Below are 22,584 nucleotides of genomic sequence, written 5' to 3' on the forward strand. Positions count from 1 at the left end.
TTACCATCAAATCATGTTTACAACGGCTTAGTAAATTCTAAGATATTAGATTTTTTAATAAAATGACCAAAGACTATGAACTTTTCAAACTGCTTATTTATTTGTTAATTTCCGTTTCCCTTGTGTTCAAAAATTATATAATATTACATGTATACAGGCACCCACTGTCTAACAAATTCTGTGTAATATATACACTGATCTTTTTGAACAGACCTACAAATTGTTCTCATATAGCTAGCGATTTTTAAAAGTCTTCAATATATTCGACTGATCAAAGACAGATCAATTCACAGAAGTGCATTAATACAATACATGTAGATTACGTTTAAATAGTTGACTGTTAGTAAAACTCTTAAGGTTACGTTAAAATAGTTACTTTTCATGTTAAACTGTTAGTAAAACTCTCCAGTATTAAAATAAACCATTTACAAGTTATAACATTCAAAACCACGTACTCAAAAGAATGTTAAGTTATTTCTGTTTTAAAAATGACGAAGAGATGGTTCCAATAAAAAGACTGAGCGAGACTGACTCGGAGCAAAAAATTGGCTCCTTATATACTCTGTGGTGTGATCGACCAAAAATCTGGGGCGAAAAGTGGTCGAAAGGTGGTCATTGACCAACTAACGTTATTGGCCAATGACCAAGAAAACATGGGCAAAAAGTAGTCGGTGACGAAATAACTGGTCAATGACGTCATTATGACTTAACTACATTCGAACGTTAACTTAACAGCTGACTGAGTAAAAATGACAAATGTCAGCCATCTTGGGCTTAAAATAAGAATTAAACAGGAGCGCAGTTAAATTATGACAATATAAAAGAGCGGTGCATAATACCATGAAACGATGTGGGCGTTTTCTAATTCATTGCCGATAACCTTGACTTGAAACAATTCAACCGTTACGAACACAGGAAGTAAGATGACTGACGTTTGAAAAAATGTGATTTCAAGCCATGGGGTTTTACGATTTCAAAGAATCTTATGCAAAAAGGAGCTGCAAAAAGGAGCAAACATATAAACAGACTAAGACGAATTGATTGCATGCAATTGATATTACCATTAACAAACGTGCGTAAGAAGTTGAATACATGCCTTAAGGTTCATGTAAAGTGTCAAAAGGTGTATTCTTCAAATAGGAATAGTTCAATAAATATTATGTCATATAATTCAATTTATATGTTAATATGCTCGTAAATACTTGTAGAACATATCAGTAAATGAAAATGAAAAAAAATAAATATGCAAAATGTTGCTTTTGAAGAATTATACATTGCATGCATGAAAATATCAAATTAACTAACAGAGTTAAATTAAAAAAATTCCTTTGGTGAAAAGATTGTATACACTTAATTGTAGGTACGACATTGAGAATTCCACACAACACACACCAACAATCATAAAATATGCAAAAGAAAAACATCAACAAATGTCAAAAAGTAACAAACAAAATTAGGAACTACTTTAAGTATGGTATACCAATTGTGACATTAAACTATATTTACTATTTTATATTTGTTGGAAAAGTTACTATATTTTAATTTTAATGATAAGAAAAGTACTAAGAAAATATATATTCTGTCTGCATGTGACATTTCATAATACTATACTGTTTACAATGTTTTACTATAGCCATATATTGCCATATAAGGAAAAATGTCGCACCCCTTTGCAGCCATGTTTTTCAAACAAAATTAACAATTTTCCAAATCATCAAACATATAATTTACACCAATTTTATGAACAAATTTCATTCAAATCACACAATAAATGTGGCCTCTATAGTGTTAACAAGGTTTCACTATATGTATATAAGGACAAGTGCCCCACCCTATTGGCGGCAATGCTTTTCAAACAGACAGAAACATTTTAAAATTCATTCAATGCATCACTGGTACAAATGTTCTGATCAATTTACATGAACATCAGACAATAAATGTGGCATAAATTGTGTTAACAATGTTTTACTATAGCCATATATAGGCGTGTAATGAAAAATGCCCCGCCTCCTTTGCATACATGTTTTTCAACCATCATCATTTTTTAACTAATCCAATATATTATTGGTATGAATCTTCTGTACAAGTTTCATTAACATCGTACAATAAATGTGACCACTAAAGTGTTTACAAGGTTTAAGTACAGCCATATATAGTCATATAAGGAAAAATGCCACGCCCCATGTCACTAATGTTTTTCAACCACACATAATAATTACTTTACTCATTCAAAATATAATTGAGACACAATAATCTTCAGACAAAATTTCATTAAACATATACAATAAATGTGGCCTCTATAGGGTAAACAAGTTAAATGACGATGCAGCATGATGCATACCGTATGTTGCACGACGGACAAAACGGAATAAAAAAATAACCATGAGCACATTGTGCTTAGGTGAGCTAATAAGGAGGGTTATTACACAATATGCAAGTTGAAATTATGGGCAATATTATTCATCACATAGTGACATTGCAACATTAATTGTTTTAAAAATATCATGCAATGTAATTCACAGTATTTAAAAACATATATGTATGTGAGATAATACCCTATAAATCCAAAAGCTGTACTGATCCTTCCTTGAAGTCTTCTACAAGATGGTCAATCATGTAAGGTTCGTCATCATTGTCATATAGCACTTCATACACTGCATTTTAATTCCCATCTACTCCAGACAAAAGGGGTGTTACATAGCCAGTATACCACTCGGTATTTAGAATCAATGCACAACTTCCATTTATGTTTAATTTGTCTACCAACAAACTTTGTTTTTGAAGATGCTGCTCGTCTACAAATGAACCAAGAACAATATATAAAATGAATAATCAATTTCGTTGATTTATATAACACGCCAAATAAACACTAGCAAACTGGATATTATATTTGACAATCACCTACATAACGCCGAACAATTGTGGACAGTTATTTAATAGTGCCTTGATGCATATTAAACGAACTACTACATTATAATTTTTAAAAAATTTGACCTTTGACCTGAATGTGTGACTTTGACCTTAAACCAAATTATTATGGTTGTTTAATGTGAAGCACCCCAGAGGATTGACATAAACTATAGCAATTTTCATGGATGTGTCTCATGTGTTAATGGACATAATGCTGTTAGCTCATATTTTAAAATAATGTCAAGATACAAATGGTAATAAATAGTCAGATCAAATTAAATTTTGATTAAACGTTTTCCTTCCATATTTTTTTTTTACCGAAATGCAGCTTAATATAAAAAATACTTGAGAGTGCTATGCATTTCGCGTGTTTTTTCAAAACAGCATTCATCGATTGAAACTGTAAATAATCTTTAATGTAACAACATCTTTTACACCAAACATCTATATCAAGCATGTCCTTAGGTCATAAGATGAAAATAAAGTGTGAAAACATATTTTTGGAATGTTCAAGGTTACCAGAGAATTCAACAAAAAAATAAACTACGGAAGCGCATATGGGTCAAAAGTTCACGAAAATCATAATATTTTTGTTGAAAAGTGGATATCGATTTTACATTTGTTTAGCGAAGAATGTTATATTTTAAAAGATTGTAATTGTTTATTCAGTTACTTATCGAACAACTTTTCATTTTATTTGAGGTTCAGGATTTAAATCTAGTCGATAGGACTTCGTTAGAAGATCTTAACATGTAGATATACATTGAAAGGTAAATACTTATTAGGTTATTTATGTAAAATAACAGTTTCGTTTTGTCCTGATATGCTAAAGGACCAGAGCGTTTTCAAGAATACTGACTTTATAATCTTACACTAATTTTTGGGGCCTGTTTAAATCTTACATACATGTCCGACATTTTGCATTGTACATAATGTCCTGTAATTTGAACAAAACCGATATACAAAAAGTTGACCAATTGTTTTTTGTTTTACTTTAGCTAACCTAAGAAGGAGAGTAGTCCAAGAACAGAAATGCAGATATGAGGTATGCTTTACGTTTATGAAAATAATAAATAAAAATTGAAACAATATCAACACCTCTGGGCCATTCTTAGATATTTGTCAGTAATGTTTGATAAAACAACTGGTATAAATAAAGGTCAGTTTAGTTAGTGACGAATTTAACTTTTAATGTGAATGAAGAGTCAATATGTCCCCCTTAAGTGCATGAGCATGGACATGTTTAGAGAACAAATTACCTTCCACAAGCTAGCTGGAAAGACAATCTAATAGTGGTATTTGTCAACTATTTGACAAGTGCCAGATGTCATCAAACCCATTATTATAAATTGTTAGTCTTTGGTCACTGTGATTTAATTATTTCAATGATTTACATACACGTTTTGTAAAATTCATGTATTGCATTTATTTTTCAAGTAGGTCAACTAATTGCATCAAAAAACAATTTCAGTGGTGATAGTGAACATGATGATGAACGTGTATGTGTACTGTGCAAGAAGATTGATGGTCGTCCATTAGCAAAGCTTTCGCAATTGTTCACAGTAAAACAAAAGGTATGTCACAAACAGTGTTTCTTTCTATTATATTCAAGGCCTTTTTCAAAACGAAAAAAGATGTTGAGAACAATTTCATGAAAATATGCATATATAAAAATTTTGATCAAATTATTCAATTCATTTAAGATATAAAATTGGATATTGATGGTATTTTCATATAATGTCCATATTATCACATGTTGTTTCTTTTCAAAAAGCAACGCATGGCATTTTCATTATCTTTTAACCTTCTAATTTAGATGATGGGCTAGATGTTAGACCTAAACAGCACGTGCACGAAGATTGTAGAAAAGAGTACTGTTATGCTTACAACAGGAAGAGGAAACAAGAAGATGCCAACGACGAAACAGTAAGAAGCCCTAAAACAAGAGCTGGAAGTAGATTTATTGACGAACATAATTGCGTATTATGTGGAACAAAAATAGAAAATTAAAATGAAAATAAACTTGATGAAGAATGTGATATTGTACACAGAGTAGAAACATTCGACTTTCAAGCATCAATTAAGGCTCTGTGCGAAAAAAGAAATGATGATTGGGCAAGTGATATTCTTGGTAGAATCGAAGTCGTAAATGATCTTCCAGCTGCAGAAGCACGCTATCACCAAAGCTGTTACAGTAACTTTAGAACACTTAAGAACATTCCTGAAAAATACAGAAACAATAGTGAAGTCAATAAAAAGGTTAGAGGCAGGCCATCTAATAATGCAAGTTCAGAGGCATTTTTAGATACCATGAAATACTTAGAAAGCCATGAAAATGAACAATTAAGTGTTGTCGAACTGGTGAATATTATGAGTGAAAAATGTTGGAATGACTCGTACAGCTCTGTTTGTATGAAAAAAAGAATATTGGAGTACTTTGGAGACAATATCATTATTGCTGAAATCAATGGCAAACACGATATTGTTACATTCAAAAGTGAAGCGCATGCCATCCTTCACTCTTTTTATAAAAGAAACAAAAGTGACGAATGTAAGACTGAAAAGGCAGCAATCATATCTACAGCTGCTAGATTTATCCTAAACGATATAAAAGCCAAGGACAAAGGCAAAAATACTTATCCCCAAGCCCCAGAAATTACATCCTAAATTTCATATTTAGATTATCTACCTGAGAGTCTGCAGTTATTTCTTAAAAAGGTCATTAAGAATAAGCAGGGCAAAAAGGAAATAGCATCGATTGGACAATCCATAGTGCAAACAGCAACACCAAGGAGTTTAATCTGTCCGCTACAGCTAGGGTTAGGGGTGATGGTACATCATATGTCTGGATCAAAGATGATGGTTGACTGTTTAAGCAACCTAGGTAATATGAAAATCAACGTATTTCTCTTTTCATATTAGCTGAAAGTAGCAGATTAATTTGAGAATAATTTCAGTACGACTTCATTTTAGGTAATGTTTTACTAAACGTATATAACACATTATAGCCATATTAGCTGTATTTTATAACTGATTTTACAATTTATTAAACAAATCAAGATTTGTAATATTCATTATTTAGTTATAATATAAAATGGTGCGTAATCAGCTGCACTTTCCTATTTGTATCATGATCGAGTACAAGTAATTTAATATTACATTAATCATTTTTGAGTTCGGCGACTTGCTGATGTAAAGGAATTTTATTTAGTTTTAACCATCTATTAGTCCAGACACATGAACAATGTAATTATATTATCTCTTTTTCTTTCAGGTTTCAGTGTGTCAGGAAGAAGTTGCATATGAAAAAAGTGCAGCAGTGACGCATGGTGTAAAGATAGAAGCTATGTGTAATGAATTTGTTCAGTTTGTAGCCGACAATGTCGATCATAACATATGTATAATTGATGGTCTGCATACATTTCACGGAATGGGTATCATAGCTACAGTAACACCAAACCTACAGAGTGCACACGTGATACCACACATCAATGTCTCAAATGATGAAGTCATTCAAACAGCAAAAATTAATATTAAATTTTAAAAACAATCAAACTATTTTATGGAAGAATTGAAATTTAAACATCTGAGTGAAGTCTCTGGTGATAAGGAATTAGAGGAGCTTGAATTTATATTGAAAGTGGCAAGACCATTGAAAATAGAGTTGGCAGGCTGGTCTGGTACAATGCAGGTGATACAACAAGGAAATCACCACGGTCAGTCCACAGTGTTATTTATGCCAATGATTGACATGAGCTCAAGTGACCTTTCTTGCATTTTTTCAACTTTACACTTTGTAGCCAAACAATCACGAAATCATCATTTGACCAACCCCTATATTGGAAAGCTTTCAATATTATCAAGAATGAATCGGAGGCAAGTGAAATTAAATCCATTGTGTTGAGACTTGGTGGATTTCACTCGGAGATGAGTTTTTTGGGGTGTATAGGGCGTCCGATGGAAAATTCTGGTCTGAAGGATCTTCTGTCAACTGTCTATGCGGAAAATACAGTTGGACATATGTTGGATGAAAAAGCTGTGAATCGCGCTGTTAGGGGTCACTTCTTGGTAGATGATGCGCTGAATACACTTCTGTTAGAAAAGCTTGTCAGTACTGAAGACACTTGTGTTGATACGCTTAAAATTGAACCTTTCAGTGAATCAGAAGTGGCAAAGGCTAATGAAATAATAAATGAACTAAAAGTTGAAAAGTGTGTACCAAACTCATTAACGGACATTAAAGTGAACACTATGATTGCACGATTTGATAATCTGAAGACATATTTGTCTAAATTTAGAACAGCTAGGCTCTGGATATTCACTTACATGGATATGATTGACAATTTGAAATCATTTATTACAGCGGAACGTACAGGAAATTGGAGTCTTCATATAAAATCACTGCAAAAGATGCTTCCATATTTCGCAGCGGCAGGTCATAATAACTACTTGAAAACTGCATATGTTTATATCCAGGAAATGCTAGACCTTCCGAATAGGAAACCAGATGTATATCAAGCATTCTGCTAAGGTTTTCACGTTGTACGCAGGACTGGTCGGTATTGGGGAGGTCTGTCCACAGATTTGATTATAGAGCAGGTATTGATGAGAAGTTTGAAATCAGTTGGGGGTTTGACCAGGGGGAGGGGTATGACAGAATCATAAAGAGCCCAGTGGTAATTGTCTGCTCCTGCTATGGCCGAAGTAAATCATGCTATGCAAGAGTTCACAGGTGTAGCAACGGAGTCGGAATCTAGTAACCAACACAAGGAAACTTCAAAAGCTAGAATTGAAAGGGACTCTAAAGACCGTCAATGTTTTCTGGATTTTCTCAGGCAACGGAACCCATTTACAGAGGTAATAACCTTGAGAAATATCGAAACGGGTGTGACTGGAAATGATTTAGTAACTGTCGACATAGAAAAAGATATTGGTGCCAAAGTCATCAAAAAATGGAAGACAAAAGTGTAACAAGTGTTAGTTTTAAGCGCAAAGATGAAGCACTAACTTTAGCAAATCGGACTATTACTAAAGCTGATGACATTGAATGTATTGATGTAGATCCCCAAGTACTATTTCAAAGACTCATGATTGTATTTAATTCAGCTTTAGACAACCCGGAGGAAATGTTAAAATATGAACTTAGTGGTAGACCTTTATCTCTCTTTGACAGTGGAGGGCTTCTTCTGGAGGCCGAGAAGCCAAATCTAGCCCATGCAATATGGGAATTAGGGAGCTGCGGTGCTTAAGGGGACCTAGGTACAAATATCAAGTACGTCCTAGATGGTGGATCATTGATTCAAAGGTTTCCGTGGAAATATAGGGCGTCTTTTGACGATATATGTGAAACTTATGCAGATTTTGTTGGCAATCATTATGGAAAAGCCCATGTTGTGTTTGATGGCTACTCAAACGGTCCTTCGACAAAAGATGAAACACACTTACGTAGGTCGAAAGGAATTGAAGGTGTTGAGATTAAATTCAATGGCGAAACACCATTTACAACTAAGAAAGACTCGGTTTTGATCAACACAAAAAATAAACAACGGTTCATAGATTTACTATCAAATCATTTAGAAGCACGTGACATAACAGTCAAAAAAGCAATAAGTGACGCTGATGTTCTCATCGCTAAAACCGCTTCTTAAGTATCCCTTGATGCCACAACTGTTGTCATAGGAGAAGACACAGGCTTGTTAGTTCTTTTGATTTACCAGTCGAGCTCAGACAACAAAATATATTTACATCTGACAAGAATTTAAATCAGAAGAAAATATGGGATATTAACGAAACTAGATCAGTTTTGACAAATGAAACATGTGATCAATTATTGATTTTACATGCATTAACTGGCTGTGACACAACTTCAAGGGTATTTGGTATAGGCAAAGGCACAGTTCTGAAAAAGCTTGCATCATACAATCGTTTTCAAGATCAAAGTGCTGTATTCATGAAGGAAGACGCGACACACGAGGAAGTTGCAAAAGCTGGTGAGAATGCTTTGATTAGCATCTATATAGGCTAAAATAGAGACACGTTGGATAATCTTAGATATCAAAAATTCATTACAAAATCGGCAAAAAGTAAAAACATTGTTCAAGTTAGAACTTTTCCCCCAACGTCTGCTGCTGCTAAGTACCACTTTTATAGAGTATACCATCAAATCTAAGCATGGATAGGTAATGACATTGATCCTCTCCAATGGGGATGGACTCAAAGTAGACAAAGACTTCTAAAACAGATCTGTCAGCTGCACCAGAAAGATTTTTGAATAGTATAAAGTGCAACTGTAAAAACTCTGATACTTTACGATGCTCTTGTAGGAAACACGGACTGGGTTGTTCACCAGCGTGTGGTGGTTGTCGTGGCACAGGATGCACAAATAGTCCTCTCCTTGACGATGAAAGTGATGACACTGAAACAACAAACTAAACTACACATGCCGTTTGCGTTAAGACTGTGGTATCAAGCAGTACAATGTAAGCAACATTGTTTTGTTTATAGTGTTTGATTTTGAAATTTGTAAATATTGGTAACGTACAAAAATCGTAACGTAAATTACATTTAAACATTTTCCTCAAAACTCGTGTTTAAGATTCTATTAGCATTATATAACATAACTTGACAAAAGTTGTTAAGTTTTTATATTTTCAGTATATTTGGTAATAAATTTTACTGGGTATGTCTACCAGGTAATACCAGTTAAATATAAATAATGCCATTAGATTTATCATAATCGTCACATGGTAAACCCAGGAATGCAAATTGTGCATGCGTAGTGAATTGAATATATTATATATATAAAATGATCAATCTACTTGCGTTATTTATAGTGTGTATATCGTTATGTCAGCTATTTTCGCGATGTACTTTTGATTTCACATCGCGAAATTTTATTACCGAATATACTGAAAATATAAACTTTTTTGAGTAATGTAATAAACCAGTCGTGATATCTTAATCAAATTGAATATAAACTAATAATTGTAAAAAATACGGTATTTTGTAACTTTTATTTTCTTCGTCGTCGTGGTTGACAGTCCCTTTAAACCCACTTTTCACAGAGCGTGGCACATATTTATTGATTCAGAATAATACATGATAATAGTCATGTGTATATCAAACAATAAATAAGAAGACAAGCATCACGGTTCTTATTTTAGGTGTGTTCAATGCTAGAGTTACTACAGAAGGAAATGTTACATGGATAGTTAAGGATTTAATTATACGATCACAATGTTGTCGTATTGTTTTATACGTTTTAACCATATTTTTATAATATATTTATGGATGTCTTATTGTGAAATGATCTCGAAGAATTTACACCACGTGTACAGTTATTCTAAACCAGTAGTATATGCATAAGGAAGAAGTTCGTTTTGTCACACACCTATGTGGAATCAGGTGGAGAGGGTTTTATCCTTTATCCGAACCACTGTCTATATGTCAATGCGTTTTGTTTTCTACAATGAAGCCTTGGACAACTGAAATAGATATGAGTCGCGTTCTGAGAAAACTGGGCTTAATGCATGTGCGTAAAGTGTCATCCTAGATTAGCCCGTGCAGTCCGCCTTAATTGGATTTTTGCTAAGAAGAGACTTCACTTAAACGAAAAATGTCAATAAAGAGGAAAGTGTCGTCTCTGATTAGCATGTGCGGACTGCACAGGCTAATCTGGGACGACACTTTACGCACATGCATTATGCCCAGTTTTATCAGAACGCGACTCATATGTGTTTTGTAAAGGTAATAGCCGAGCATCTCCAAATAGTGGATTGCTTAACCCATTTATGCCTAGTGGACTCTCCCATCCTTCTAAATTGAATCAATTTACTTCCAAAATTAGGGATGTCTTGTACATTTATTTCTATATTTATAATATTTCTTAACAGAAATTCCTTTCAGCAAACAGCGCTGACCATGATGAGAAGCCGCATCATGCGGCGTCTCATCTGGTCTACGCTGTCTGCCAAGGCCTTTTTTCTAGACGCTAGGCATAAATGGGTTAACGTCAATGAACACGATATTGTAGCGTTTTACCGATTGTGTTACCATCAAATCATGTTTACAACGGCTTAGTAAATTCTAAGATATTAGATTTTTTAATAAAATGACCAAAGACTATGAACTTTTCAAACTGCTTATTTATTTGTTAATTTCCGTTTCCCTTGTGTTCAAAAATTATATAATATTACATGTATACAGGCACCCACTGTCTAACAAATTCTGTGTAATATATACACTGATCTTTTTGAACAGACCTACAAATTGTTCTCATATAGCTAGCGATTTTTAAAAGTCTTCAATATATTCGACTGATCAAAGACAGATCAATTCACAGAAGTGCATTAATACAATACATGTAGATTACGTTTAAATAGTTAACTGTTAGTAAAACTCTTAAGGTTACGTTAAAATAGTTACTTTTCATGTTACATTGTTAGTAAAACTCTCCAGTATTAAAATAAACCATTTAAAAGTTATAACATTCAAAACCACGTACTCGATTGAATTTTAAGTTATTTCTGTTTTAAAAATGACGAAGAGATGGTTCCAATAAAAAGACTGAGCGAGACTGACTCGGAGCAAAAAATTGGCTCCTTATATACTCTGTGGTGTGATCGACCAAAAATCTGGGGCGAAAAGTGGTCGAAAGGTGGTCATTGACCAACTAACGTTATTGGCCAATGACAAAGAATACATGGGCAAAAAGTAGTCGGTGACGAATACTGGTCAATGACGTCATTATGACTTAACTACATTCGAACGTTAACTTAACAAATGACTGAGTAAAAATGACAAATGTCAGCCATCTTGGGCTTAAAATAAGAATTAAACAGGAGCGCAGTTAAATTATGACAATATAAAAGAGCGGTGCATAATACCATGAAACGATGTTGGCGTTTTCTATTCATTGCCGATAACCTTGACTTGAAACAATTCAACCGTTACGAACACAGGAAGTAAGATGGCTGACGTTTGACAAAAATGTGATTTCAAGCCATGGGGTTTTACGATTTCAAAGAATCTTATGCAAAAAGGAGCTGCAAAAAGGAGCAAACATATAAACAGACTTAGTAGGAATTGATTACATGCAATTGATATTACCATTCACAAACGTGAGTAAGAAGTTGAATACATGCTTTAAGGTTCATGTAAAGTGTCAAAAGGTGTATTCTTCAAATAGGGATAGTTCAATAAATATTATGTCATTTAATTCAATTTATATGTTAATATGCTCGTAAATACTTGTAGAACATATCAGTAAATGAAAATGAAAAAAAATAAATATGCAAAATGTTGCTTTTGAAGAATTATACATTGCATGCATGAAAATATCAAATTAACTAACAGAGTTAAATTAAAAAAATTCCTTTGGTGAAAAGATTGTATACACTTAATTGTAGGTACGACATTGAGAATTCCACACAACACACACCAACAATCATAAAATATGCAAAAGAAAAACATCAACAAATGTCAAAAAGTAACAAACAAAATTAGGAACTACTTTAAGTATGGTATACTAATTGTGACATTAAACTATATTTACTATTTTATATTTGTTGGAAAAGTTACTATATTTTAATTTTAATGATAAGAAAAGTACTAAGAAAATATATATTCTGTCTGCATGTGACATTTCATAATACTATACTGTTTACAATGTTTTACTATAGCCATATATTGCCATATAAGGAAAAATGTCACACCCCTTTGCAGCCATGTTTTTCAAACAAAATTAACAATTTTCCAAATCATCAAACATATAATTTACACCAATTTTATGAACAAATTTCATTCAAATCACACAATAAATGTGGCCTCTATAGTGTTAACAAGGTTTCACTATATGTATATAAGGACAAGTGCCCCACTCCTTTGGCGGCAATGCTTTTCAAACAGACAGAAACATTTTAAAATTCATTCAATGCATCACTGTTACAAATGTTCTGATCAATTTACATGAACATCAGACAATAAATGTGGCATAAATTGTGTTAACAATGTTTTACTATAGCCATATATAGGCATGTAATGAAAAATGCCCCGCCTCCTTTGCATACATGTTTTTCAACCATCATAATTTTTTAACTAATCCAATATATTATTGGTATGAATCTTCTGTACAAGTTTCATTAACATCGTACAATAAATGTGACCACTAAAGTGTTTACAAGGTTTAAGTACAGCCATATATAGTCATATAAGGAAAAATGCCACGCCCCATGTCACTTATGTTTTTCAACCACACATAATAATTACTTTACTCATTCAAAATATAATTGAGACACAATAATCTTCAGACAAAATTTCATTAAACATATACAATAAATGTGGCCTCTATAGGGTAAACAAGTTAAATGACGATGCAGCATGATGCATACCGTATGTTGCACGACGGACAAAACGGAATAAAAAAATAACCATGAGCACATTGTGCTTAGGTGAGCTAATAAGGAGGGTTATTACACAATATGCAAGTTGAAATTATGGGCAATATTATTCATCACATAGTGACATTGCAACATTAATTGTTTTAAAAATATCATGCAATGTTATTCACAGTATTTAAAAACATATATGTATGTGAGATTATACCCTATAAATCCAAAAGCTGTACTGATCCTTCCTTGAAGTCTTCTACAAGATGGTCAATCATGTAAGGTTCGTCATCATTGTCATATAGCACTTCATACACTGCATTTTAATTCCCATCTACTCCAGACAAAAGGGATGTTACATAGCCAGTATACCACTCGGTATTTAGAATCAATGCACAACTTCCATTTATGTTTAATTTGTCTACCAACAAACTTTGTTTTTGAAGATGCTGCTCGTCTACAAATGAACCAAGAACAATATATAAAATGAATAATCAATTTCGTTGATTTATATAACACGCCAAATAAACACTAGCAAACTGGATATTATATTTGACAATCACCTACATAACGCCGAACAATTGTGGACAGTTATTTAATAGTGCCTTGATGCATATTAAACGAACTACTACATTATAATTTTATAAAAAAATTGACCTTTGACCTGAATGTGTGACTTTGACCTTAAACCAAATTATTATGGTTGTTTAATGTGAAGCACCCCAGAGGATTGACATAAACTATAGCAATTTTCATGGATGTGTCTCATGTGTTAATGGACATAATGCTGTTAGCTCATATTTTAAAATAATGTCAAGATACAAATGGTAATAAATAGTCAGATCAAATTAAATTTTGATTAAACGTTTTCCTTCCATATTTTTTTTTTACCGAAATGCAGCTTAATATAAAAAATACTTGAGAGTGCTATGCATTTCGCGTGTTTTTTCAAAACAGCATTCATCGATTGAAACTGTAAATAATCTTTAATGTAACAACATCTTTTACACCAAACATCTATATCAAGCATGTCCTTAGGTCATAAGATGAAAATAAAGTGTGAAAACATATTTTTGGAATGTTCAAGGTTACCAGAGAATTCAACAAAAAAATAAACTACGGAAGCGCATATGGGTCAAAAGTTCACGAAAATCATAATATTTTTGTTGAAAAGTGGATATCGATTTTACATATGTTTAGCGAAGAATGTTATATTTTAAAAGATTGTAATTGTTTATTCAGTTACTTATCGAACAACTTTTCATTTTATTTGAGGATCAGGATTTAAATCTAGTCGATAGGACTTCGTTAGAAGATCTTAACATGTAGATATACATTGAAAGGTAAATACTTATTAGGTTATTTATGTAAAATAACAGTTTCGTTTTGTCCTGATATGCTAAAGGACCAGAGCGTTTTCAAGAATACTGACTTTATAATCTTACACTAATTTTTGGGGCCTGTATAAATCTTACATACATGTCCGACATTTTGCATTGTACATAATGTCCTGTAATTTGAACAAAACCGATATACAAAAAGTTGACCAATTGTTTTTTGTTTTACTTTAGCTAACCTAAGAAGGAGAGTAGTCCAAGAACAGAAATGCAGATATGAGGTATGCTTTACGTTTATGAAAATAATAAATAAAAATTGAAACAATATCAACACCTCTGGGCCATTCTTAGATATTTGTCAGTAATGTTTGATAAAACAACTGGTATAAATAAAGGTCAGTTTAGTTAGTGACGAATTTAACTTTTAATGTGAATGAAGAGTCAATATGTCCCCCTTAAGTGCATGAGCATGGACATGTTTAGAGAACAAATTACCTTCCACAAGCTAGCTGGAAAGACAATCTAATAGTGGTATTTGTCAACTATTTGACAAGTGCCAGATGTCATCAAACCCATTATTATAAATTGTTAGTCTTTGGTCACTGTGATTTAATTATTTCAATGATTTACATACACGTTTTGTAAAATTCATGTATTGCATTTATTTTTCAAGTAGGTCAACTAATTGCATCAAAAAACAATTTCAGTGGTGATAGTGAACATGATGATGAACGTGTATGTGTACTGTGCAAGAAGATTGATGGTCGTCCATTAGCAAAGCTTTCGCAATTGTTCACAGTAAAACAAAAGGTATGTCACAAACAGTGTTTCTTTCTATTATATTCAAGGCCTTTTTCAAAACGAAAAAAGATGTTGAGAACAATTTCATGAAAATATGCATATATAAAAATTTTGATCAAATTATTCAATTCATTTAAGATATAAAATTGGATATTGATGGTATTTTCATATAATGTCCATATTATCACATGTTGTTTCTTTTCAAAAAGCAACGCATGGCATTTTCATTATCTTTTAACCTTCTAATTTAGATGATGGGCTAGATGTTAGACCTAAACAGCACGTGCACGAAGATTGTAGAAAAGAGTACTGTTATGCTTACAACAGGAAGAGGAAACAAGAAGATGCCAACGACGAAACAGTAAGAAGCCCTAAAACAAGAGCTGGAAGTAGATTTATTGACGAACATAATTGCGTATTATGTGGAACAAAAATAGAAAATTAAAATGAAAATAAACTTGATGAAGAATGTGATATTGTACACAGAGTAGAAACATTCGACTTTCAAGCATCAATTAAGGCTCTGTGCGAAAAAAGAAATGATGATTGGGCAAGTGATATTCTTGGTAGAATCGAAGTCGTAAATGATCTTCCAGCTGCAGAAGCACGCTATCACCAAAGCTGTTACAGTAACTTTAGAACACTTAAGAACATTCCTGAAAAATACAGAAACAATAGTGAAGTCAATAAAAAGGTTAGAGGCAGGCCATCTAATAATGCAAGTTCAGAGGCATTTTGAGATACCATGAAATACTTAGAAAGCCATGAAAATGAACAATTAAGTGTTGTCGAACTGGTGAATATTATGAGTGAAAAATGTTGGAATGACTCGTACAGCTCTGTTTGTATGAAAAAAAGAATATTGGAGTACTTTGGAGACAATATCATTATTGCTGAAATCAATGGCAAACACGATATTGTTACATTCAAAAGTGAAGCGCATGCCATCCTTCACTCTTTTTATAAAAGAAACAAAAGTGACGAGTGTAAGACTGAAAAGGCAGCAATCATATCTACAGCTGATAGATTTATCCTAAACGATATAAAAGCCAAGGACAAAGGCAAAAATACTTATCCCCAAGCCCCAGAAATTACATCCTAAATTTCAAATTTAGATTATCTACCTGAGAGTCTGCAGTTATTTCTTCAAAAGGTCATTAAGAATAAGCAGGGCAAAAAGGAAATAGCATCGATTGGACAATCCATAGTGCAAACAGCAACACCAAGGAGTTTAATCTGTCCGCTACAGCTAGGGTTAGGGGTGATGGTACATCATATGTCTGGATCAAAGATGATGGTTGACTGTTTAAGCAACCTAGGTAATATGAAAATCAACGTATTTCTCTTTTCATATTAGCTGAAAGTAGCAGATTAATTTGAGAATATTTTCAGTACGACTTCATTTTAGGTAATGTTTTACTAAACGTATATAACACATTATAGCCATATTAGCTGTATTTTATAACTGATTTTACAATTTATTAAACAAATCAAGATTTGTAATATTCATTATTTAGTTATAATATAAAATGGTGCGTAATCAGCTGCACTTTCCTATTTGTATCATGATCGAGTACAAGTAATTTAATATTACATTAATCATTTTTGAGTTCGGCGACTTGCTGATGTAAAGGAATTTTATTTAGTTTTAACCATCTATTAGTCCAGACACATGAACAATGTAATTATATTATCTCTTTTTCTTTCAGGTTTCAGTGTGTCAGGAAGTAGGTGCATATGAAAAAGTGCAGCAGTGACGCATGGTGTAAAGATAGAAGCTATGTGTAATGAATTTGTTCAGTTTGTAGCCGACAATGTCGATCATAACATATGTATAATTGATGGTCTGCATACATTTCACGGAATGGGTATCATAGCTACAGTAACACCAAACCTACAGAGTGCACACGTGATACCACACATCAATGTCTCAAATGATGAAGTCATTCAAACAGCAAAAATTAATATTAAATTTTAAAAACAATCAAACTATTTTATGGAAGAATTGAAATTTAAACATCTGAGTGAAGTCTCTGGTGATAAGGAATTAGAGGAGCTTGAATTTATATTGAAAGTGGCAAGACCATTGAAAATAGAGTTGGCAGGCTGGTCTGGTACAATGCAGGTGATACAACAAGGAAATCACCACGGTCAGTCCACAGTGTTATTTATGCCAATGATTGACATGAGCTCAAGTGACCTTTCTTGCATTTTTTCGACTTTACACTTTGTAGCCAAACAATCACGAAATCATCATTTGACCAACCCCTATATTGGAAAGCTTTCAATATTATCAAGAATGAATCGGAGGCAAGTGAAATTAAATCCATTGTGTTGAGACTTGGTGGATTTCACTCGGAGATGAGTTTTTTGGGGTGTATAGGGCGTCCGATGGAAAATTCTGGTCTGAAGGATCTTCTGTCAACTGTCTATGCGGAAAATACAGTTGGACATATGTTGGATGAAAAAGCTGTGAATCGCGCTGTTAGGGGTCACTTCTTGGTAGATGATGCGCTGAATACACTTCTGTTAGAAAAGCTTGTCAGTACTGAAGACACTTGTGTTGATACGCTTAAAATTGAACCTTTCAGTGAATCAGAAGTGGCAAAGGCTAATGAAATAATAAATGAACTAAAAGTTGAAAAGTGTGTACCAAACTCATTAACGGACATTAAAGTGAACACTATGATTGCACGATTTGATAATCTGAAGACATATTTGTCTAAATTTAGAACAGCTAGGCTCTGGATATTCACTTACATGGATATGATTGACAATTTGAAATAATTTATTAAAGCGGAACGTACAGGAAATTGGAGTCTTCATAGAAAATCACTGCAAAAGATGCTTCCATATTTCGCAGCGGCAGGTCATAATAACTACTTGAAAACTGCATATGTTTATATCCAGGAAATGCTAGACCTTCCGAATAGGAAACCAGATGTATATCAAGCATTCTGCTAAGGTTTTCACGTTGTACGCAGGACTGATCGGTATTGGGGAGGTCTGTCCACAGATTTGATTATAGAGCAGGTATTGATGAGAAGTTTGAAATCAGTTGGGGGTTTGACCGAGGGAGGGGTATGACAGAATCACAAAGAGCCCAGTGGTAATTGTCTGCTCCTGCTATGGCCGAAGTAAATCATGCTATGCAAGAGTTCACAGGTGTAGCAACGGAGTCGGAATCTAGTAACCAACACAAGGAAACTTCAAAAGCTAGAATTGAAAGGGACTCTAAAGACCGTCAATGTTTTCTGGATTTTCTTAGGCAACGGAACCCATTTACAGAGGTAATAACCTTGAGAAATATCGAAACGGGTGTGACTGGAAATGATTAAGTAACTGTCGACATAGAAAAAGATATTGGTGCCAAAGTCATCAAAAATTGGAAGACAAAAGTGTAACAAGTGTTAGTTTTAAGCGCAAAGATGAAGCACTAACTTTAGCAAATCGGACTATTACTAAAGCTGATGACATTGAATGTAGTGATGTAGATCCCCAAGTACTATTTCAAAGACTCATGATTGTATTTAATTCAGCTTTAGACAACCCGGAGGAAATGTTAAAATATGAACTTAGTGGTAGACCTTTATCTCTCTTTGACAGTGGAGGGCTTCTTCTGGAGGCCGAGAAGCCAAATCTAGCCCATGCAATATGGGAATTAGGGAGCTGCGGTGCTTAAGGGGACCTAGGTACAAATATCAAGTACGTCCTAGATGGTGGATCATTGATTCAAAGGTTTCCGTGGAAATATAGGGCGTCTTTTGACGATATATGTGAAACTTATGCAGATTTTGTTGGCAATCATTACGGAAAAGCCCATGTTGTGTTTGATGGCTACTCAAACGGTCCTTCGACAAAAGATGAAACACACTTACGTAGGTCGAAAGGAATTGAAGGTGTTGAGATTAAATTCAATGGCGAAACACCATTTACAACTAAGAAAGACTCGGTTTTGATCAACACAAAAAATAAACAACGGTTCATAGATTTACTATCAAATCATTTAGAAGCACGTGACATAACAGTCAAAAAAGCAATAAGTGACGCTGATGTTCTCATCGCTAAAACCGCTTCTTAAGTATCCCTTGATGCCACAACTGTTGTCATAGGAGAAGACACAGACTTGTTAGTTCTTTTGATTTACCAGTCGAGCTCAGACAACAAAATATATTTACATCTGACAAGTATTTAAATCAGAAGAAAATATGGGATATTAACGAAACTAGATCAGTTTTGACAAATGAAACATGTGATCAATTATTGTTTTTGCATGCATTAACTGGCTGTGACACAACTTCAAGGGTATTTGGTATAGGCAAAGGCACAGTTCTGAAAAAGTTGCATCATACAATCGTTTTCAAGATCAAAGTGCTGTATTCATGAAGGAAGACGCGACACACGAGGAAGTTGCAAAAGCTGGTGAGAATGCTTTGATTAGCATCTATAAAGGCAAAAATACAGACACGTTGGATAATCTTAGATATCAAAAATTCATTACACAATCGGCAAAAAGTAAACACATTGTTCAAGTTAGAACTTTTCCCCCAACGTCTGCTGCTGCTAAGTACCACTTTTATAGAGTATACCATCAAATCCAAGCATGGATAGGTAATGACATTGATCCTCTCCAATGGGGATGGACTCAATATAGACAAAGACTTGTACCTCTAAAACAGATCTGTCAGCTGCACCAGAAAGATTTTTGAATAGTATAAAGTGCAACTGTAAAAACTCTGATACTTTACGATGCTCTTGTAGGAAACACGGACTGGGTTGTTCACCAGCGTGTGGTGGTTGTCGTGGCACAGGATGCACAAATAGTCCTCTCCTTGACGATGAAAGTGATGACACTGAAACAACAAACTAAACTACACATGCCGTTTGCGTTAAGACTGTGGTATCAAGCAGTACAATGTATGCAACATTGTTTTGTTTATAGTGTTTGATTTTGAAATTTGTAAATATTGGTAACGTACAAAAATCGTAACGTAAATTACATTTAAACATTTTCCTCAAAACTCGTGTTTAAGATTCTATTAGCATTATATAACATAACTTGACAAAAGTTTTTATATTTTCAGTATATTTGGTAATAAATTTTACTGGGTATGTCTACCAGGTAATACCAGTTAAATATAAATAATGCCATTAGATTTATCATAATCGTCACATGGTAAACCCAGGAATGCAAATTGTGCATGCGTAGTGAATTGAATATATTTTATATATAAATGATCAATCTACTTGCGTTATTTATAGTGTGTATATCGTTATGTCAGCTATTTCGCGATGTACTTTTGATTTCACATCGCGAAATTTTATTACCGAATATACTGAAAATATAAACTTTTTTAAGTAATGTAATAAACCAGTCGTGATATCTTAATCAAATTGAATATAAACTAATAATTGTAAAAAATACGGTATTTTGTAACTTTTATTTTCTTCGTCGTCGTGGTTGACAGTCCCTTTAAACCCACTTTTCACAGAGCGTGGCACATATTTATTGATTCAGAATAATACATGATAATAGTCATGTGTATATCAAACAATAAATAAGAAGACAAGCATCACGGTTCTTATTTTAGGTGTGTTCAATGCTAGAGTTACTACAGAAGGAAATGTTACATGGATAGTTAAGGATTTAATTATACGATCACAATGTTGTCGTATTGTTTTATACGTTTTAACCATATTTTTATAATATATTTATGGATGTCTTATTGTGAAATGATCTCGAAGAATTTACACCACGTGTACAGTTATTCTAAACCAGTAGTATATGCATAAGGAAGAAGTTCGTTTTGTCACACACCTATGTGGAATCAGGTGGAGAGGGTTTTATCCTTTATCCGAACCACTGTCTATATGTCAATGCGTTTTGTTTTCTACAATGAAGCCTTGGACAACTGAAATAGATATGAGTCGCGTTCTGAGAAAACTGGGCTTAATGCATATGCGTAAAGTGTCATCCTAGATTAGCCCGTGCAGTCCGCCTTAATTGGATTTTTGCTAAGAAGAGACTTCACTTAAACGAAAAATGTCAATAAAGAGGAAAGTGTCGTCCCTGATTAGCATGTGCGGACTGCACAGGCTAATCTGGGACGACACTTTACGCACATGCATTATGCCCAGTTTTATCAGAACGCGACTCATATGTGTTTTGTAAAGGTAATAGCCGAGCATCTCCAAATAGTGGATTGCTTAAACCCATTTATGCCTAGTGGACTCTCCCATCCTTCTAAATTGAATCAATTTACTTCCAAAATTAGGGATGTCTTGTACATTTATTTCTATATTTATAATATTTCTTAACAGAAATTCCTTTCAGCAAACAGCGCTGACCATGATGAGAAGCCGCATCATGCGGCGTCTCATCTGGTCTACGCTGTCTGCCAAGGCCTTTTTTCTAGACGCTAGGCATAAATGGGTTAACGTCAATGAACACGATATTGTAGCGTTTTAACCGATTGTGTTACCATCAAATCATGTTTACAACGGCTTAGTAAATTCTAAGATATTAGATTTTTTAATAAAATGACCAAAGACTATGAACTTTTCAAACTGCTTATTTATTTGTTAATTTCCGTTTCCCTTGTGTTCAAAAATTATATAATATTACATGTATACAGGCACCCACTGTCTAACAAATTCTGTGTAATATATACACTGATCTTTTTGAACAGACCTACAAATTGTTCTCATATAGCTAGCGATTTTTAAAAGTCTTCAATATATTCGACTGATCAAAGACAGATCAATTCACAGAAGTGCATTAATACAATACATGTAGATTACGTTTAAATAGTTAACTGTTAGTAAAACTCTTAAGGTTACGTTAAAATAGTTACTTTTCATGTTACACTGTTAGTAAAACTCTCCAGTATTAAAATAAACCATTTAAAAGTTATAACATTCAAAACCACGTACTCGATTGAATTTTAAGTTATTTCTGTTTTAAAAATGACGAAGAGATGGTTCCAATAAAAAGACTGAGCGAGACTGACTCGGAGCAAAAAATTGGCTCCTTATATACTCTGTGGTGTGATCGACCAAAAATCTGGGGGCGAAAAGTGGTCGAAAGGTGGTCATTGACCAACTAACGTTATTGGCCAATGACAAAGAATACATGGGCAAAAAGTAGTCGT

At 33.6% G+C, this 22,584-nt stretch overlaps 1 long non-coding RNA gene across 5 annotated transcripts in view; it reads right to left on the reverse strand.

Moving 5' to 3' along the window:
- Positions 1-78: 78 nt before the first annotated feature.
- LOC127847730 (uncharacterized) overlaps positions 79-22,584 on the reverse strand; it is a 32,626-nt gene continuing 10,120 nt past the window's right edge. The window contains exons 4-5 of one of the 5 annotated variants that reach the window (XR_008034142.1): positions 9,216-9,325; positions 79-2,795 (exon numbers count right to left, since the gene is read on the reverse strand). This is a non-coding gene — a long non-coding RNA (uncharacterized LOC127847730). Of the gene's footprint in view, positions 2,796-9,215; positions 9,326-11,036; positions 13,753-20,176; positions 20,287-22,584 lie in introns of those variants that run through there. The other 4 variants (XR_008034141.1, XR_008034140.1, XR_008034138.1 and 1 more) reach the window with 4 other exon arrangements.

This window comes from Dreissena polymorpha, chromosome 10 (assembly GCF_020536995.1).
Source record: "Dreissena polymorpha isolate Duluth1 chromosome 10, UMN_Dpol_1.0, whole genome shotgun sequence".
Classification (NCBI taxonomy): domain Eukaryota; kingdom Metazoa; phylum Mollusca; class Bivalvia; order Myida; family Dreissenidae; genus Dreissena; species Dreissena polymorpha.